General features: G+C 31.7%; 1 pseudogene; it reads left to right on the top strand.

Annotated features, from left to right (window-relative positions):
• Nucleotides 1–5,695: 5,695 nt before the first annotated feature.
• On the top strand, nucleotides 5,696–9,112 carry LOC140770120 (uncharacterized; annotated as a pseudogene).
• Nucleotides 9,113–17,423: the final 8,311 nt, after the last annotated feature.

Consider the following 17,423-nt stretch of genomic DNA (forward strand, 5'->3'; position numbering starts at 1 on the left):
AAATTGATCAAAAAAGTAGTAAAATATGGAGAATTTACAATGAAAACGTTAAATAGAAAGAAGTGCAACCTAAAACTTAAGAAAGACACTAATAGAAGATATTATTACAAATACAATAAATCTCTAATTATTTTTATGAAAACTTTATATATATTTTCAACTTAAGTATTTAACACGAATGTGATCTTAACTAAAATAAAATTATTATCTTTTCCATAATGGTTTATAAAATTATTGGTCAAATTTTAAAATCCTAATTAGAGACGATTATAAAAAATTAGATATGACTTTCTAACATATCTAAATAATATCAATCAAATTTTAGATAACAAAAATATAATAAAAACATATATACATTCAATATATTTGTTATAATTTTATCATTTGAAAATCAATCTAAAAGAACTTATATAATCTTCTAAAATTTTATCTCTAATAAAGATTTTTAAATTCAACTAATGGTATGATCAATTATGATAAGAAAATATAACAATCATTCTTTAATTAACACTAAAAAATATTAAAATTTTAAATTGAAAGTACATAGATTTTATAAAATTAATCTAAACCAAACAAGATAAAATATAATTTAGCTAGAAAATATTAGGTATGTGACGACCTCTAAAAGAAGTTTCTTATCACTGAGTTCTCTAATAATAAGCTCAATGGAGAAATATCTCATAGCATTGAACAATTATCTTAGCTACGGCTGCTTGATCTTTCGTCCAATAACTTGGAAGGGGAGATTCTAAGAGAATTAGACAGGACATCTCAATTGTATAACTTAAATCTTAGTAATAACTTACTTTTTGGTGAGATACCTCAAAAGCTTGAAAACCTACACAACATAGAGCTTGAAAACCTAAGTGGATAGATTCATGGCAAGTTTCGGGTTGTCATAAACTTTTCTTTTTAAGTTAAGCAACAAACATTTAAATGTAAACGTCGCCCTTCAAATTGAAGATCTAACAAACCTACAAGAATTATTAGATCTTAGTCATAATTCATTTTCTAGAACCATACCACCCTACTAAGTGGACTAGTTATGCTACAAATTCTGAATCTCTCACACAACGCATTGAATGGATCAATCTTTATATCTTTTTAAGATATGATTAGCTTAGGAAAAGTCAAATTATAAAAAGGTTGGCTGGAATAGCAAGGCAATAAATGTTATTTTCAGTTGTGTTTCATTAAAATAAATTTTTAAATACTTATTGGTGGGAGAGAGTCGGAAAACTACCATGAGGTTGTGTGAAGTGAAAAAAGGAGTGGATGGAACCCATGCAAAAGAAAATTCATGCCTTGCATGACAATCATACTTTGAAGAAATTCTCTAATCCATAGTGAAGATATCATTCAACAATTAGATATAAATACTTTGAAGAAATTCTCTTAGGGTTAGTAGCTACTATGAATTTGCACATTGAACAATTAGAGATAAATACAATTTTCTTCATGGAAATTTGGATAAAAGAGATCTATATAGAGCAACACGAAGATTTCAATATCAAAGCAAATGAACATTTGGTCTATAAATTGGAGAAGTCTCTACGGCTTGAAGCAAATAGCAAGACAATGGTATAAAAAGTTTGATGCCTTCATAATGGATCATGGCTACAAAAAATCTACCTCAAATTTTTTTATCTATGTACAAGTGTTTGGTAATGAAAATTTTCATATTCTTTTATTATATATGAATGATGTCGTGATAGCAAGGAAAGATCTTTCATGATCGGAAAGCTAGAAAGCTATATTTGTCACAACAAAGATATATTGAAAAAGTTCTAGAAAAATTTAGGATCTACATTGCCAAATTTGTTGGATCACCATTAGCAACTCATTTCAAATTAAGTACCAAATAAAGTCCTTCAAGTCAAAAAGAGAAGGTTGAAATGAAGAAGACTCCTTCTATTTCTAATATGGAAAGTTTGATGTACGCCATGGCACGATATCACTGATGTGGTTGCCATTGTTAGTTAATATCTCTCAAATCTAGGAAAAAAAGCATTGAGTGGTGATAAAATGGATTCTTAGATCTCGTAAAAGGTCATATAGGATGTGTTTGTCTTTCAGAGGAGGATATTCTTTACTAGAAGGTTACACATATTATGAAAATACTTAGTACGCGTACGCATCTAAATCTTATACCTGATTCCTAACCCTTGCTTAAGAAAAATTACGGAATAATAGCCAACAAGTAAAGCAAAGATGAACACAAAGATTTTTATATAAAAAAGTCTCAAACAGATAAAACACCATGAATCAAAACTCAGATAAAATCAATCACTAAAAAACACAGCAGTTTATAAGACCAACTTATAAAACAACTCGTCGATTTTCATGACTTTGATTGACATAATCTTTATTGCTAAACCCCACTATTTATTGTTTCTCGTGATTGATCTCCAATCTCAATAACCCTCGAGATTGATCTTTCATGATGGTGAATTTTAAGATGAATCCTTTCAATGTAGAAGATGAGCTAAACCCTTATTGGTGAAAAAATATTATATCTTCAAGACTTCTCTTCAAATCAATGACCGATGATCCTTAGGAATAAGGCATCCTAATTCTTATATAGCTGGTAAAGATAAGAACAGATTCAAGTCAAATCAGATTTCACCGAATCTCAGATTTTGTAAAAATTTTATGCTTTATTTGGTGACCTCTCGTCCCAACTGCCCTGACTTGAATTCTAGGTGCATTTCAAATGGTCAGAAACACCTCTCTGTATCTTTGAAAGCTTTCTAGAGTGTATTCGAATAGTCGCACTTTAAACTTATTTCTATATTTATGAATGACTTCAAATGCTTTCCAAGGTGCATTTAAATGCGCAAATTTAAGGTCTTCAAAATTTTGAAATTCTTTAAACTAAATTTTATCAAAATTTGCAGATATGCTCATATACATAAATAAAAATACTTAGAATATTTATAGTTATTTGCTAACACTAAAAACCTAACTTATTTGAATATGGCTAGAAACTTTGAGTTTCTTGATTACTTTTGCAAGAAGAGCCATTTCATAGCAATCAAAGTTGCAAAAGTGTATAGTCTTGACCTACTATAGAAGCAGAATTCATTGTTGTCGCTGAAGTTTATAAAGAGTTGCTTTAGATGAAGAGTTTCACTGCTTTAGTCAAATTGTCTGTGCAAGCATACAAGTTTCTATTGTTCTATCAAGCATATTGATGTGAGATACCATTAAATAGGGGATGTGTTTGAAAGAAATTTATTTTATATTGAGAATGTCCACAATGACAAATGTCTTAGATATGATGATAAAGCCTACCAAAAGAGAAGCATGAGCTATATTAGTGCATCAGATATCACGAGTTTTATCAGATTGGGCCGATCCATCTCAAAATTGATCCACCAGCGAGGTTATGCTGAGATGGTCAAAGAGCCTCATCTTATATGAATATGCTCATTTGAATTTTCAGCGTAGGTTTAGTTGAGACACCGTTAAATTTTCATTTTTATAAAGGAAAAAATGTTATTTAAATGGCAAACGGAATTACTTAAATAACTTTCTCAAAGTGTCTTTTTCGCTTTGAATTTATCTTTTGGAACTAGTTGAGGTAAATTAGTATAAGAGACAAAAACAAAACATCTCAATCTAGGAGAGCTTTACTAATAGCCATTCAAGAAGGGCTTTACATAAGCCATCTCAAGAGGTCCAGGGCTTTACTATCTGTTAAGCATCACCATCTCAAGAGGTCCAGGATTTGCTCTATGGATTGAAAAAAAAAGATGTATAGAGTGAGAATGAACTAATATTCACTCATAAATATATATGTACTTAAATCATCGCTTTGAAACCCTAAGATCGCCTTGCAAAGATATACCTTTTAAGAGGAAAATATTTTTTCATCAACGATAGGAAATAAATTAAGGAACAAGAGATTATACATTCCCCCTTTTGTAGAATTTTTAAAGATTCTAGTAAATTACATGTCAAATGAGACTACGATTAAGATGGTTTTCTTATTACAAATAATCCATTCATTTAAATAAGTGATATGGATATTAACAATAACTCTTAGACACTTTACTGTATCTAAAAGAGAACTTCATGGAGATCATTATCTAAAAATTCTTATAATGATTTTATTATTACGGGTTATATCTAAGATCAGTTTTATATTCAGGAATCAAATACGTTGTTCTATAATTTCTGTTACAGACTATCATTGTCAAGTATAGTAAAAGATCTAATTATGTAGATTAATATAGATCTAAATAATTTATGAAATTCTTTGAAGATGATTATTCTCTATGACGAAAATATGTTAGTGAAGTTGGCATCAATTTTGGAATTACTGACTAAAGGTTATATGACCTTGAAATCTGCTATCCCAGAATTCCTGCTGTAAATTATTATCAGACATAGGAAAAGATCCATTCATATAGATCTGTTTGTCATTGATAATTTATGAAATTATATGAAGATGATTATCCTCTATATCAATAGCATGTACATAAAGTTTTATTGAGTTCGGGCTTGCAGATTAAAAGTTATAAACCTACAATTTATTATCAGACAAAGAAAAATATCCTAATGTAGATATCAACTTATGCATTGATAATGTATGGGATTTTCTAGAAATTGTTTTACTCTACACTAAGAACATGTCTCCATAGTTTCATTAAATCACACCGTATATTTTTACCTATTTTGTGATTCACATCCTATGTTTAATGATTTTATAATCTGATCCCTACTTTTTCTCTATAATTTTTATTTGACACTCTGACGTTATTCAGATATTTATTTTACCTATTTTTCCTCCTCAGTATCCCTCCTTTGAAGAAAGGCATGAGTAGATTAGATATTTATAAATTAGTTCATAGATTATAACGAAAGATATTTTTGCTAGTATGGTTTAAATTGACAGAGGGTGTTAAATGAGGATTATAAGAAAAAAAAATAGTTGGGTTGTAAAAACCTCAAAGACACGTAAATCAAAAAATAGATAAAATATATGGTGTGATTTGTAAAATATCCTAATTTTATTTCACTTGTGTAAGGAATTTGTATATAATAATGTAATTATGATTTATATTCTATATTTTTACTATTTACAAAATAAAACCATACGATTTAGAACTAACATCGTGAGAATATACTGTTAACTAAAGATATTTTATTTTTAAAATAACTAAAATCCTCTAATGTAAGAGTATTTGGAAATAGTGCTGGACTCATCTGGGTTATTTAATCCTCACCTTTACAATATATTTAGAGGGAATGACTTTAACATGTCGACTATTGAATCTTATTGCTGGTTTTCCAACGGATGAATATCTTCTCTTCTCTGGATTTATCATGAATAGAGAAGTTTGTGGTGAATTGAAAGGTCTTTTTTATATGGAGTAGAGAGATAACTCTTAAGTCATGTGGAAATTGGGGACTCAACACAAGTCTTCTCTTAATTGTGTGGTGGAGTGTGCAGAAATTCTCTCGGCAAAACTAGAGAATTCCAAAGCACTTCACTATCAAAAACATCGTAGATAACATGTATAGAATAGGTTATTGGTAACATTGTGTGACATCTTGTTAACCACACAACTTGTATCGGAAGGTTTATGACAATATGAACACACAAAATAAAATATTCGATTAGTGTTGGATAATGCCCTAAGTGTGTCGTGACAAAAAGTTTCTATATAAACCAATAGAACACTTTAGGTTAAGAACAACAAAATAAGCTTTGCCTTTGGTCTTCAGTTAGAGCTAGCTATGAATTCTTTGTTGTCTGTCCTAACGTTCCTCTTGTCGGTTCTACTGCTACTCCCAATTCTCCCAAGTGGTGCAAAACTGGCATCACTTGATTCACAAGGGAGAGCTCTCCTCCATTGGAGAACCAGTCTTAAGAGCCATGAAGCCATAGCTTCATGGAATCTTACGACTAGTCCATGCAACTGGACTGGCATCACATGCAGTAGTGCCATGCATCATGGAGGGCGAAGCATAATCACGACGATATCTCTGTCGCAGATGGGTCTTGTAGGGACTCTCGACGTCCTCGATTTCTCGCAATTAGCAACGGTAAAAAGTCTAAACCTCACCCTCAACCAATTGCATGGATCCATTCCAGCTTCCATCATTGCTCTTTTTAAGCTCACCGCTCTTGATCTTTCTATGAATCAAATAAGTGGCTTCATATCTCCTTCTCTTGGTAGCATGACCAAACTTAGAATCTTAGACCTATCTCATAATTATCTTATAGGTCCCATCCCAAGAAGTTTAGGGAACTTGACCAAGCTCAATTATTTATACCTTTGAGGTAATCAGCTCTCTGGTTCTATTCCTCATGAAATAGGAAAGTTAACAAATATGGTTGAGTTCGAAGTCAACGACAATAGCCTAGTAGGTTCAATACCTTCAAGTTTGGGGAACTTGACCAAGCTCAATTATTTATACGTTTGGGGTAATCAGCTCTCTGGTTCCATTCCTCATGAAATAGGGAAGTTAACAAATCTGGTTATTTTAAGTATCTCCAATAATAGCCTAGCAAGCCATATTCCACCAAGTATTGGAAACTTGACCAAGCTCACTACCTTAAACCTTTGGGGTAATCAGCTCTCTGGTTCTATTCCTCATGAAATAGGGAAGTTAACAAATCTGGTTAATTGAAGTATCTCCAATAATAGGCTAGCAAACCAGATTCCACCTAGCCTTGGAAACTTGACCAAGCTCACTATCTTAATCCTTTGGGATAATCAGCTCTCTGGGCCCATCCCTCTATCATTTGGAAATTTGAGAAACATCCAGTACTTTATACTATACAATAATCATTTAAGTGGTTCTTTACCTCATGGACTTGCAAATATCACAAGCTTTGTCAGAATTCGACTTGATGGGAATCAGCTTGAGGGAGATATCTCTGACTTCGGAGCGTATCCCAACTTGGTATACATTGATTTGAGCTTCAATAGGCTCTCTGGTACTCTCTCGCAGTATTGGGGACAATGCCACAATTTGACAAGCCTAAGAATCTCTAACAACAAGCTCAACGGAGAAATACCTCATAGCATTGGGCAATTATCTCAACTGCGACTGCTTGATCTTTCGTCGAATAATCTGGAAGGGGAGATTCCAAAGGAATTAGGCAAGTCACCTCAATTGTACTACTTGAGTCTGAGTAATAACTTTCTCTCTGGTGAGATACCTCAAGAGCTTGGAAACCTACCCAACATAGAGATTTTGGATCTATCAGCTAACAACCTGAGTGGATCAATTGAAGGCAAGTTTGGGGGCCATCATAAACTTTGGTCTTTAAAATTAAGCAACAATCATTTAAATGGAAGCATCCCCCTTCAAATCGGTGATCTAGTGAATCTACAAGATTTACTAGATCTTAGTCATAATTCTTTTTCTGGAAGCATACCATCCCAACTAAGTAGACTAAGTATGCTACAAGTTCTAAATCTCTCACACAATGCATTGATTGGATCTATCCCCTCATCTTTTCAAGATATGGCTAGCTTAACAAAGATAGACTTATCTTATAATGAATTGGAGGGGCCTCTTCCTGATAGCCAAGTTTTCAAGAAAGCTCCAATGGAGTGGTTCACCCATAATAAAGATCTGTGCGGCGTGGTGCCTGGCTTGATTTTATGTAGTTCAAGCCCTTCAAAGAGAGGTTCTATAAGTAAACGAAGTCACATTATTTTGTTAGTTGTTCTTCCTATTCTTGGATCCTTGCTTATTTTTGTGGGGTTTGCTTTATTCATATGGAAGAGGAAAAAAAACTCTAAACACAATACAAGTGAGATTGATAAAAATGGGTTCTTGTTAGGAAACATTGTTGGAAAAGATTTATATAAGGATATCATTAAAACAACAAAGAATTTTGATGACAAGTTTTGCATTGGCACCGGTGCACATGGAAGTGTTTACAAAATTACCTTACCAAGAGGAGTAAGAGTAGGAGAAGTTACACTACCAATCGGAAAAACAATTGTTGTGAAGAAAATTCATCAAACGGAAGAAGAAAGATTGATAGACAACCAGCTTTTTCATCACGAGATACAAACACTATCTCAAACCAAACATCGAAATATTGTGAAGCTTTATGGCTATTATTCAACTGATCAACATAGGCTTATTGTTTGTGAGTACTTGGAGAGAGGAAGTCTAGCAGCCATTCTTACAAATAATGCTTATGCCGTTGAGTTAGAATGGATCAGAAGGTTGAACGTTATTAGAGATGTTGCTCATGCTTTATCTTACCTGCATCACAATTGTTCTCCTCCCATAGTTCATCGAGATATCACAAGCAACAATGTTTTACTTGATTCAAAATTTAGAGCTTATGTGTCAGACTTTGGAATAACTAGAATTTTGAAGCCCGACTCGTCCAATTGGACCATGGTTGCAGGAACAAAGGGATATGTCGCACCAGGTAAATGGCTGTATTTTATTCTAATTAAGAAAGTTTGCATTGATATTTTCAAAAGTATATTTTCATGTCATATATTTCTTTTCTATAGTATAAAGATATAAGTGATATGTCATTTACTCTATCTTATGGATATTTATTGCATGCCATAACCTAATTTTTAAGTTGTTGTCATATTTGCCATTAAATATAACTGTCTATCATATTTCAAAACATTTTTCTTATGGGTTTTAATATAATTAGGCTTCATTTGCTAAAACTTTATCTTATGATACTATGTAGAGTTTGCGTATACAATGATAGTGACCGAGAAATGCGACGTTTATAGTTTTGGAGTTGTGGCACTTGAAGTGCTTGTGGGAGCTCATCCTGGAGATTTGATTACATCTTTATCATCTGCTGCCATCGAACTCACACTACTGAAGGACATTTTAGATCCACGTCTAACACTACCTACAATTGAAGTTGCAAGGGAAATCTTACTCGTAGTCAATATAACCCTTCAATGTTTAGAAGCTAATCCATTAAGTCGACCAACAATGCAACATGTATCTCAACAGCTATCTACTCTCCGGATACCTCCTATCCTCAGTTGATATAATTAATATGATCATGTAATATTGTAGACCTACAGCAGTGTATAGGAAACAGTCTTGTATATCAATTTAGCTAAGTTTATAAATTTTGAGTTTGTTGCTGGTCTCCCCACCTTTTATTTCTTTTTCCCAAAGGATGAATGTCATATTATTTGGATCTACATTAGATGTTTTGAAGGAGTAGACAGAAATAACAAATTGACTTTGTTATCTTGGACATGCATGCCGGCTCATTTGTAGTGCTCGAATCACAATAATGGAACTGAGCTCGAACTCAAAAATCAAGCTCGTTTGAAAAGCGAGCCAAGCTCGAGCTAACATCGGCTCACTCGAGCGCACGCATGAGAATTGACTTCTTTTCATCCATCTCGACATTGGAACCTACCAATGAAATTATGCTCAAATATTTTTAAAAAATACTTATATTATGTAAATATTTTCATATTTCAATTCATGAAGCCGATTGAATTTTATTTGTCTAAAAGAAAAAAATATAAAAATGATATGATAATTCCAGGTGGGGTTGAGTCAATCGAGTCAAGTCGAGTCGACTGAGTTACTTGTTTTCAATTTCAAATAAAATGGATGTAAGCCCAATATGCCAATTTTTAGGTGTGCAATTAATATTAAGTTTAGTAAATTTATTATTTTGGTTTTATCTTTTACCGTAGCCATTAGAACTATTAATATTTTATTTTAACTAATTAAAATATTTAGTTATATGTTGTCATCAATTGAATCTCACATTTAGTCACTAAAAATAGTCAAATTTTGGCTCAAATTATATTTGGGCTTAGCCACTTAACTTAATTCGTTAATACTAACCTCAAATTGCCTCGCATCTCTTAAGTCATGCTTATATCAAACCAACATCTACTATTACTTTCTTCCATATCTAAATCAAAATATGTCAAAATTCTTTTCTTTTTCTATCGAACAATAAATTTTTAGCAATCAAATCTCTATCAAGCTAAAAATTTTAGGAAGAAACTTTGTTATTCCTATTTCACTCTATTCCTAGCGTGGACAAAGCCTAAATTTGTTATTTAGAATTTGGATATTAGTTGTTTTTCTTAAAAAGAATATATCTAATGATTTAAAATTCTTACTCTAAATTTTCTAAAAATGAATGAATAACTTAATTATTTATTCAAAGATAATCTTTCAATCCACCGGTGATTGATTTCTTGGTGAATTATAGAAAAGAAGAGATTTAGGTTAGCCAAATAGAATGTGTTGTCTACAAAGTAAATTTCAACACCTTATTTGTCTCATGCTTGTTAAAAAAAAATCTACAAAAAGATTTTCCTTTTCTATAAATCTCCTAAACCCGTTTTCCAAGTATGTTAAAATTACTTTCAAGATTTTCAAGCACTTAAAATTTCAAACAAGTCCTCGTGGGATTGATATCTTACTTGCCGATCTATTCCATAGATTCGTGCACTTATAAATATTACTTAATTTGTCACAACACCAGCTAAACAGGCTTTGTGAAGAAGAGATAAGGAAGGCGACTCACACCAAGGACCCACTTGAGCTAACTTCCCTTGTTCCAGCTCATCCTGCACAAGCGACTTAGCCTAACCACCTGCAGATCACGTGCTCGCTTTATACCCAATGACTTGGAGTATAGAAAGAAATGCTTGTGTTTTTAATGTAATGACTGTTTTACCCCTAATCATAAATGCAGAAAGCCAGCCATCCTACGTCATGTTCCTGGGTAGGCTTGAAAAGGATGAACTTGAGTCCACTAATTTGCACAATCGACCCGACAAGTATAAGGACTTTGGGGATTAGTTACCTTGAGGATAAGGTGTCGCTAGCATGGTAGATTAATATGATCCAATCACATGGAGTTGAGCCAATCGAGTTAAGTTGAGACGAGTTGAGTCGATTAGTTAGTTAGATTTGCTTATTATTTTTAATTCAAATAAAACGAATGTGAGCACAATAGGGCAATTTCTAGGTGTGGAATAAATATTGAGTTTAGCTGATTTATTATTCTGCCTTTATTTTTTACCGTAGCTGTTAGATCGTCTTTATCTTAGGAGTAGATCTTAACTTTAAAATCTTTCCAAACCCTAGCCACCATTCTCCTCCACAAGCCACCCTATCTTATGGTCATCCTCCACCATCCTTAGCTGTCTGACATCCTCCAACGACCGTCGCAACCTCGGATAATTACCAATTTATCCAGTTCTAACCTTCCTCCACAATTTTGATTATATCTGTTCACTCCAATTCTCTTCCCATAGTTCATTGAGATATCACAAGCAATAATGTTTTACTTGATTTAGAATTTAGAGCTTATGTGTTAGACTTTAGAATAGCTAGAATTTTAAAGCCTGACTCATCCAATTGGACCATGGTTGCACGAACGAAGGGACACGTCACACTAGGTAAATGGTTGTATTTTATTCTAATTAAGAAATTTTTGCATTGATATTTTCTAAAGTGTATTATCATATGTCATATATTTCTTTTCTATAGTATGAAGATACAAGTAATACGTCATTTATTCTACCATTCTGATATTTATCATTTGATCCATATATTATAGCTTAAAAATGTTAAGATATAATTGAATGCCATATCCTAAATTTTAAGTTATTGTCATATTTGCCATTAGGTATTACTGTCTAAAATATTTCAAAATATTTTTCTTATGGGTTTTAATATAATTAGGCTTAATTTGCTAAAACTTTATCTTACATTATAATCCTTCAATGTTTAGAAGCTAATCCTTCAAGTCGACCAACAATGCAACATGTATCTCGGCAGCCATCTACTCTCCGAATAGCTCATATAATAATATGATCATGTAATATTGTAATTCTACAGCAATGTATAGGAAACATACTTATATATCAATTTAGCTAAGCTTATAAATTTTAAGTTTGTTGCTAGTCCCCATCTTTTATTTCTTTTTCCCAAAGGGTGAATGTCATATTCTTTAAATCTACAAGTTTATTAGACGAAAAGGTCAGAGAGATTTTAGACCTATTAGCTAACAACCTAAGTGGACCGATTCATAGCAAATTTGGAGGTTGTTATAAACTTTGGCTTTTAAAATTAAGCAACAATCATTTAAATGGAAGCATCCCCCTTCAAATCGGTGATCTAGTAAATCTACAAGAATTACTAGATCTTAGTTATAATTCATTTTCTAGAAGTATACCATCCCAATTAAGTAGACTAATTATGCTATAAGCTCTGAATCTCTCACATAATGCATTAATCGGATCTATCCCAACATCTTTTCAATATATGATTAGCTTATCATTGATAGACTTATCATATAATGATTTGGAACTCTCTTCCTGATAGCCAACTTTTCAAGAAAGCACCGATAGAGTGGCTCACCCATAATAAAGGTCTATACGACGAGCTACCTGGCTTGACTCCTTGAGTTCAAGCCCTTCAACTACATTGAAGGATTTTAAAAGTAAACAAACTCATAATATTCTGCTAGGAAACATTGATGGAAAAAATTTGTATAAAAATGTCATTGAGACAACAGAAAATTTTGATGACAAGTTTTGCATTTGCACTAGTGCATATGGAATTGTCTACAAAATCACCCTACTAAGACAAGTAAGAGTAGGAGAAGTTACACTACCAACAGGAAAAATAATTACTCTGAAGAAAATCCATAAAATAAAAGAAGAAAGATCCATAGATAACCAATCTTTTCATCATGAGATATAAATACTATCTGAAACGCAACATCGGAATATTGTGAAGCTTTCTAGCTATTGTTCAATAGATCAATACAAGCTTATTGTTAGTGAGCACTTGGAGAGAGAAAGTCTATGCATATGCCATTGAGTTAGAATGGATTATAAAGTTGAATATTATTAGAGATGTTGCTCATGCTTTATCTTACCTGCATCACAATTGTTGTCCTCCCATAGTTCATCAAGATATCACAAGCAACAATATTTTACTTGATTCAAAATTTAGAGCTTGTGTGTCAAGACTTTAGAATATCTAGAATTTTGAAGTCTAACTCAACCAATTGGACCATGGTTGTAGGAACAGCGGGATACAATTGTCTTACCATAGCTCATGCTTTATCTTACCTGCATCACAATTGTTATCCTTCCATAGTTCATCAAGATATCACAAGCAACAATATTTTACTTGATTCAAAATTTAGATCTTGTGTTCGGACTTTGGAATAGCTAGAATTTTGAAGTCTAACTCAACCAATTGGACCATGGTTGTAGGAACAGCGGGATACATTTCACCAGGTAAATAGCTGTATTTTATTCTAATTAAGACAGTCCATGTATTATCATATGTCACTTCTTTTCCATAGTATGAAGATACAAGTAATGTGTCATTTATTCTATCATATGAATATTTATTATTTGACCCATATATTATAGCTTAAAAATATTAATATATAATTGTGTGTCATAACCTAATTCTTAAAGTTGTTATCATAATTGTTGTTGGGTAAAACTATCTATCATATTTCAAAACTTTTTTCTTATGGGTTTTAATATGATTAGGTTTAATTTGCTGAAACTTTATGTTATGATACTCTATAAAGTTTGCCTATACAATGATGGTGATCGAGAAATGCAACATGTAAAGTTTTGGAGTGATCGCACTTATCGTGCTTGTGGGAGCTCATCCTCAAGATTTGATTACATCTATTATCATCTGCGGCCATTGAACTCACACTTCTGGAGAATATTTTAGATCCACGTCTATCACTACCTACAATTGAAGTTGTAAGTTAAATCTTACTTATAATCAATATAACCCTTCAATGTTTAAAAGCTAATCCACTAAGTCGACCAAAAATGCAAACAATGCAACATGTATCTCAACAGCTATCCACTCTCCACTCTCTAGATACCTCCTATCCTCACTTCATATAATTAATATGATCATGTAATATCGTAGTCGTACAGCAATGTATATGAAACATACTTGTATATCAATTTAGCTAAGCTTATAAATTTTGAGTTTGTCGCTGGTCCCCATCTTTTATTTCTCTTTCCCAAAGCTCAAATTCTATGAATTTACAAGTTTATTAAATGGAAGGGCATTAAAATGATATTTTCACTAAGAGTGTGAGTCCAACCGAGCGAGCTCGAGTGAGCCAGCTTTAGCTCAAGCTCAATTTGTAATTAATTTTGAGCGAGTTTGGGATTTAAGCTCAGCTTATCTTGAGTCGAGTTTGAGCTAAGCCAAACCTAGCCCGAGCTGAGCCCAATTAGAGGAGGTGGCAGCGATAACACCAGCTTGTAGGTGATAAAGGAGGAGGCAACAACGACGATTTCTTGATAAAGGTTGCAAAGGCCGGAGGAGGATGAAAAAGGATGAGGATGAGGACACCGATAAAAGAGACCTTTTTTTAAGTTATAATGTTTAAAATAATTTTAATTTATCAAAATGATTGAATTCAAATATACTCATTATAGATAAAATTATAAATTTCTGAATAAATTCTCTAACGCATATAAAATAATGTCAATCAAAGTTTATACTAAAAAGATATGAACAAAATTATTTTATTCACTCTTTCATATAAATGTTTTCATATTAACTTCGAACAATAATATTTTACAAACAATTTTTAACTTAAATTATATAAAAAAAATTTAACTGAAATTATATAAAGGCTAGAAATGATCAATTTGATAATACTTTAACCGAAGAAATTCAAATTTTAACTGAAGTTTTCCAACAAACATAAAATATTATTTATCAAAATTATATAAAAAAATAAGTAAAATATTAAATAATATTATTTAACTCGTATCTTTTTCGTATAAACTCTAATCTATATTATTTTATATACGTTAGAAAACTTATTCATTTCATTACACCAATGTAACTTGTTGTTAGACCAACATATTTCTTAGTTATTGAAAAAATTTTAAAAACAAAATTATCAAAACTTTTAAAAAGAAAGACGAGTGCAAATTGATCAAAAAATAGTAAAATATGGAGAATTTACAATGAAAACATTAAATAGAAAGAAGTGCAACCTAAAACTTAAGAAAGACACTAAGAGAAGACATTATTACAAATACAATAAATCTCTTATTATTTTAATGAAAACTTTATATATATTTTCAACTTAAGCACTTAACACGAATATGTTCTTAACTAAAATAAAATTATTATCTTTTTCATAATGGTTTATAAAATTATTGGTCAAATTTTAAAATCCTAATTAGAGACAATTATAAAAAATTAGATATGACTTTCTAACATATCTAAATAATATCAATCAAATTTTAAATAACAAAAAATATAATAAAAACATATATACATTCAAAATTTTTCTTATAATTTTATCGAAAATCAATCTAAAAGAACTTACATAATCTTCTAAAATTTTATCTCTAATAAAGATTTTTAAATTCAACTAATGGTATGAACAATTATGATAAGAAAATACAACAATCGTTCTTTAATTAACACTAAAAAATATTAAAATTTTAAATTGAAAGTACACAGATTTTATAAAATTAATCTAAACCAAACAAGATAAAATGTAATTTACCTAGAAAATATTAGGTATGTGACGACCTCTAAAAGAAGTTTCTTAGAATTCAGAATTCTCTAGTTTTCTTTTTTTACTCCTTAGGAGTAAGGACTTTCTTACATCCCCGTTTTTTGAGTGACAAGATTCGTGGTCATGGACACCACGAAGAAGGGAAGGAGATCTTTAACACATATATTGTTCAAAACCAATGGTCATTAGCAACCAAACAAGATTCAATAATTAAAATTTTGTTTGTCTCCATTAGTTACTGTGATCTAATTTTAGCTAGATTATTTGGTACTATTGAAAGTTCAATATGACACAATAAAAAAACAAGAATGCATTGGATTAGCCCAAATAAACAGAGGATAAACTATAAAAATAATACCAAAAAAAAGGGGGTAAAATAATTTTTTTTCCTATATATATTTTTATTACTCAGAATGTGAGGCCATGATGTACGCGAGCCATGATTGAGGTACGCAGCGCGCGTAACGATAGCCACCGTTGATCTCCCAGGCATGTAACTGTATCAGCCATCGGATCTAGGGCAGACACCTGACTATGCCTGGTACCCCCAAATAAATTGGTAAAAATAAGAATAACAAACACCATTGAAATTTCTATAATTTCTCAGGTAATCAGCAATATATATATCTATATATATATATATATATATATATATATATATATATATATGATTTTGTTCTAACCTGGGCATGGGTGATACGGGGTGAAGAATCCAACCAAAACCACCCGCTAGCGTAAGGCTAGAATCGATCTTGCTGGTTATGGGAGGTGCAAAGAAACCCTAGAAACAATTCTCAGCACCACATCACCAGCGATCTCGGAAAAGCAGGATTTTTATACGGGAAAGGAATGAATAAACTAAGAGAAGAAGGAGAATAAGAATAACGGGGAAGTAAGATGTATCGGATCTTGACAAGAGCGGGATCCGTGGGAGGATTAGGGATCTGCTCGGTCGGATGATCGACGGCTCTGATCTGGCTGGCCTCAGGAGGCGTTCGGCGATGGAGGATACCGCCGGCGCCGCTTTACCAGCTTCAGATTGCAGAGATGCGAGAAGGAAAGGGAAGGAAAGGGAAGGGAAGGAATAAAAGGGAGTGATAGCGAAGTATATGGATGGGTTTATATCGGGAGCCATGAGGTAGGGTTAGGGTTAAACGTTGAATTTGGGTTCAATTTGGTAGGCTAGTTGGGTAGCTAATGCATTTCTGAATTTACGTAGTGATTTGGCCGAAATTTAAAGTACATTTCTGAATTTTAATTCGTGTTACTTAACCCTAGTAACGATCTAATGCGATCATTAATTTTTCTATCCAAAACTAACACAAAGGTAGCATTACATTAAAACAGTTAAACTCTCAACCAATTTTCTCTTTATATTATCTTTTCTTTCTTAATATTTGTCACGTCTAAAATATAAAAGTGAAAAAGATTGAGATGAAAAGAAAAAACAAAACACTATTACGATATTTATTGAGATGAAAAATAAGATGGTTCAGTAAATTGCTGTGACTGCGATCAAAAAGCATAAGCCCTATTCATTTTAGGAATATAATTTTTTTTTATTCTGAAATAGAGCTCTTTGTTTTATAATAACAACTAATATAATAATAACTTTATTCTAGAATATAAATACTATTCATCAAAATTATATCACATTAATCTGATTACTAATTTACCATTAATATCTATCACACCAACCTAATTTATATCAAATCAAAAAGTATTCATAATAATTTCATAAAAAATAAAACTCTTTTTTCTATCTTTTTTTTCACTTTATACTTTTATATAACTAAACATAAAAATAATTATTCATAGAATAAAGACCTTATTTTAGAAATAATAAATTGGATTACATATTCTAGAATTAATCTTA

This window comes from Typha angustifolia, chromosome 1 (genome assembly GCF_048772165.1).
Source record: "Typha angustifolia cultivar Huaian chromosome 1, ASM4877216v1, whole genome shotgun sequence".
Lineage (NCBI taxonomy): Eukaryota > Viridiplantae > Streptophyta > Magnoliopsida > Poales > Typhaceae > Typha > Typha angustifolia.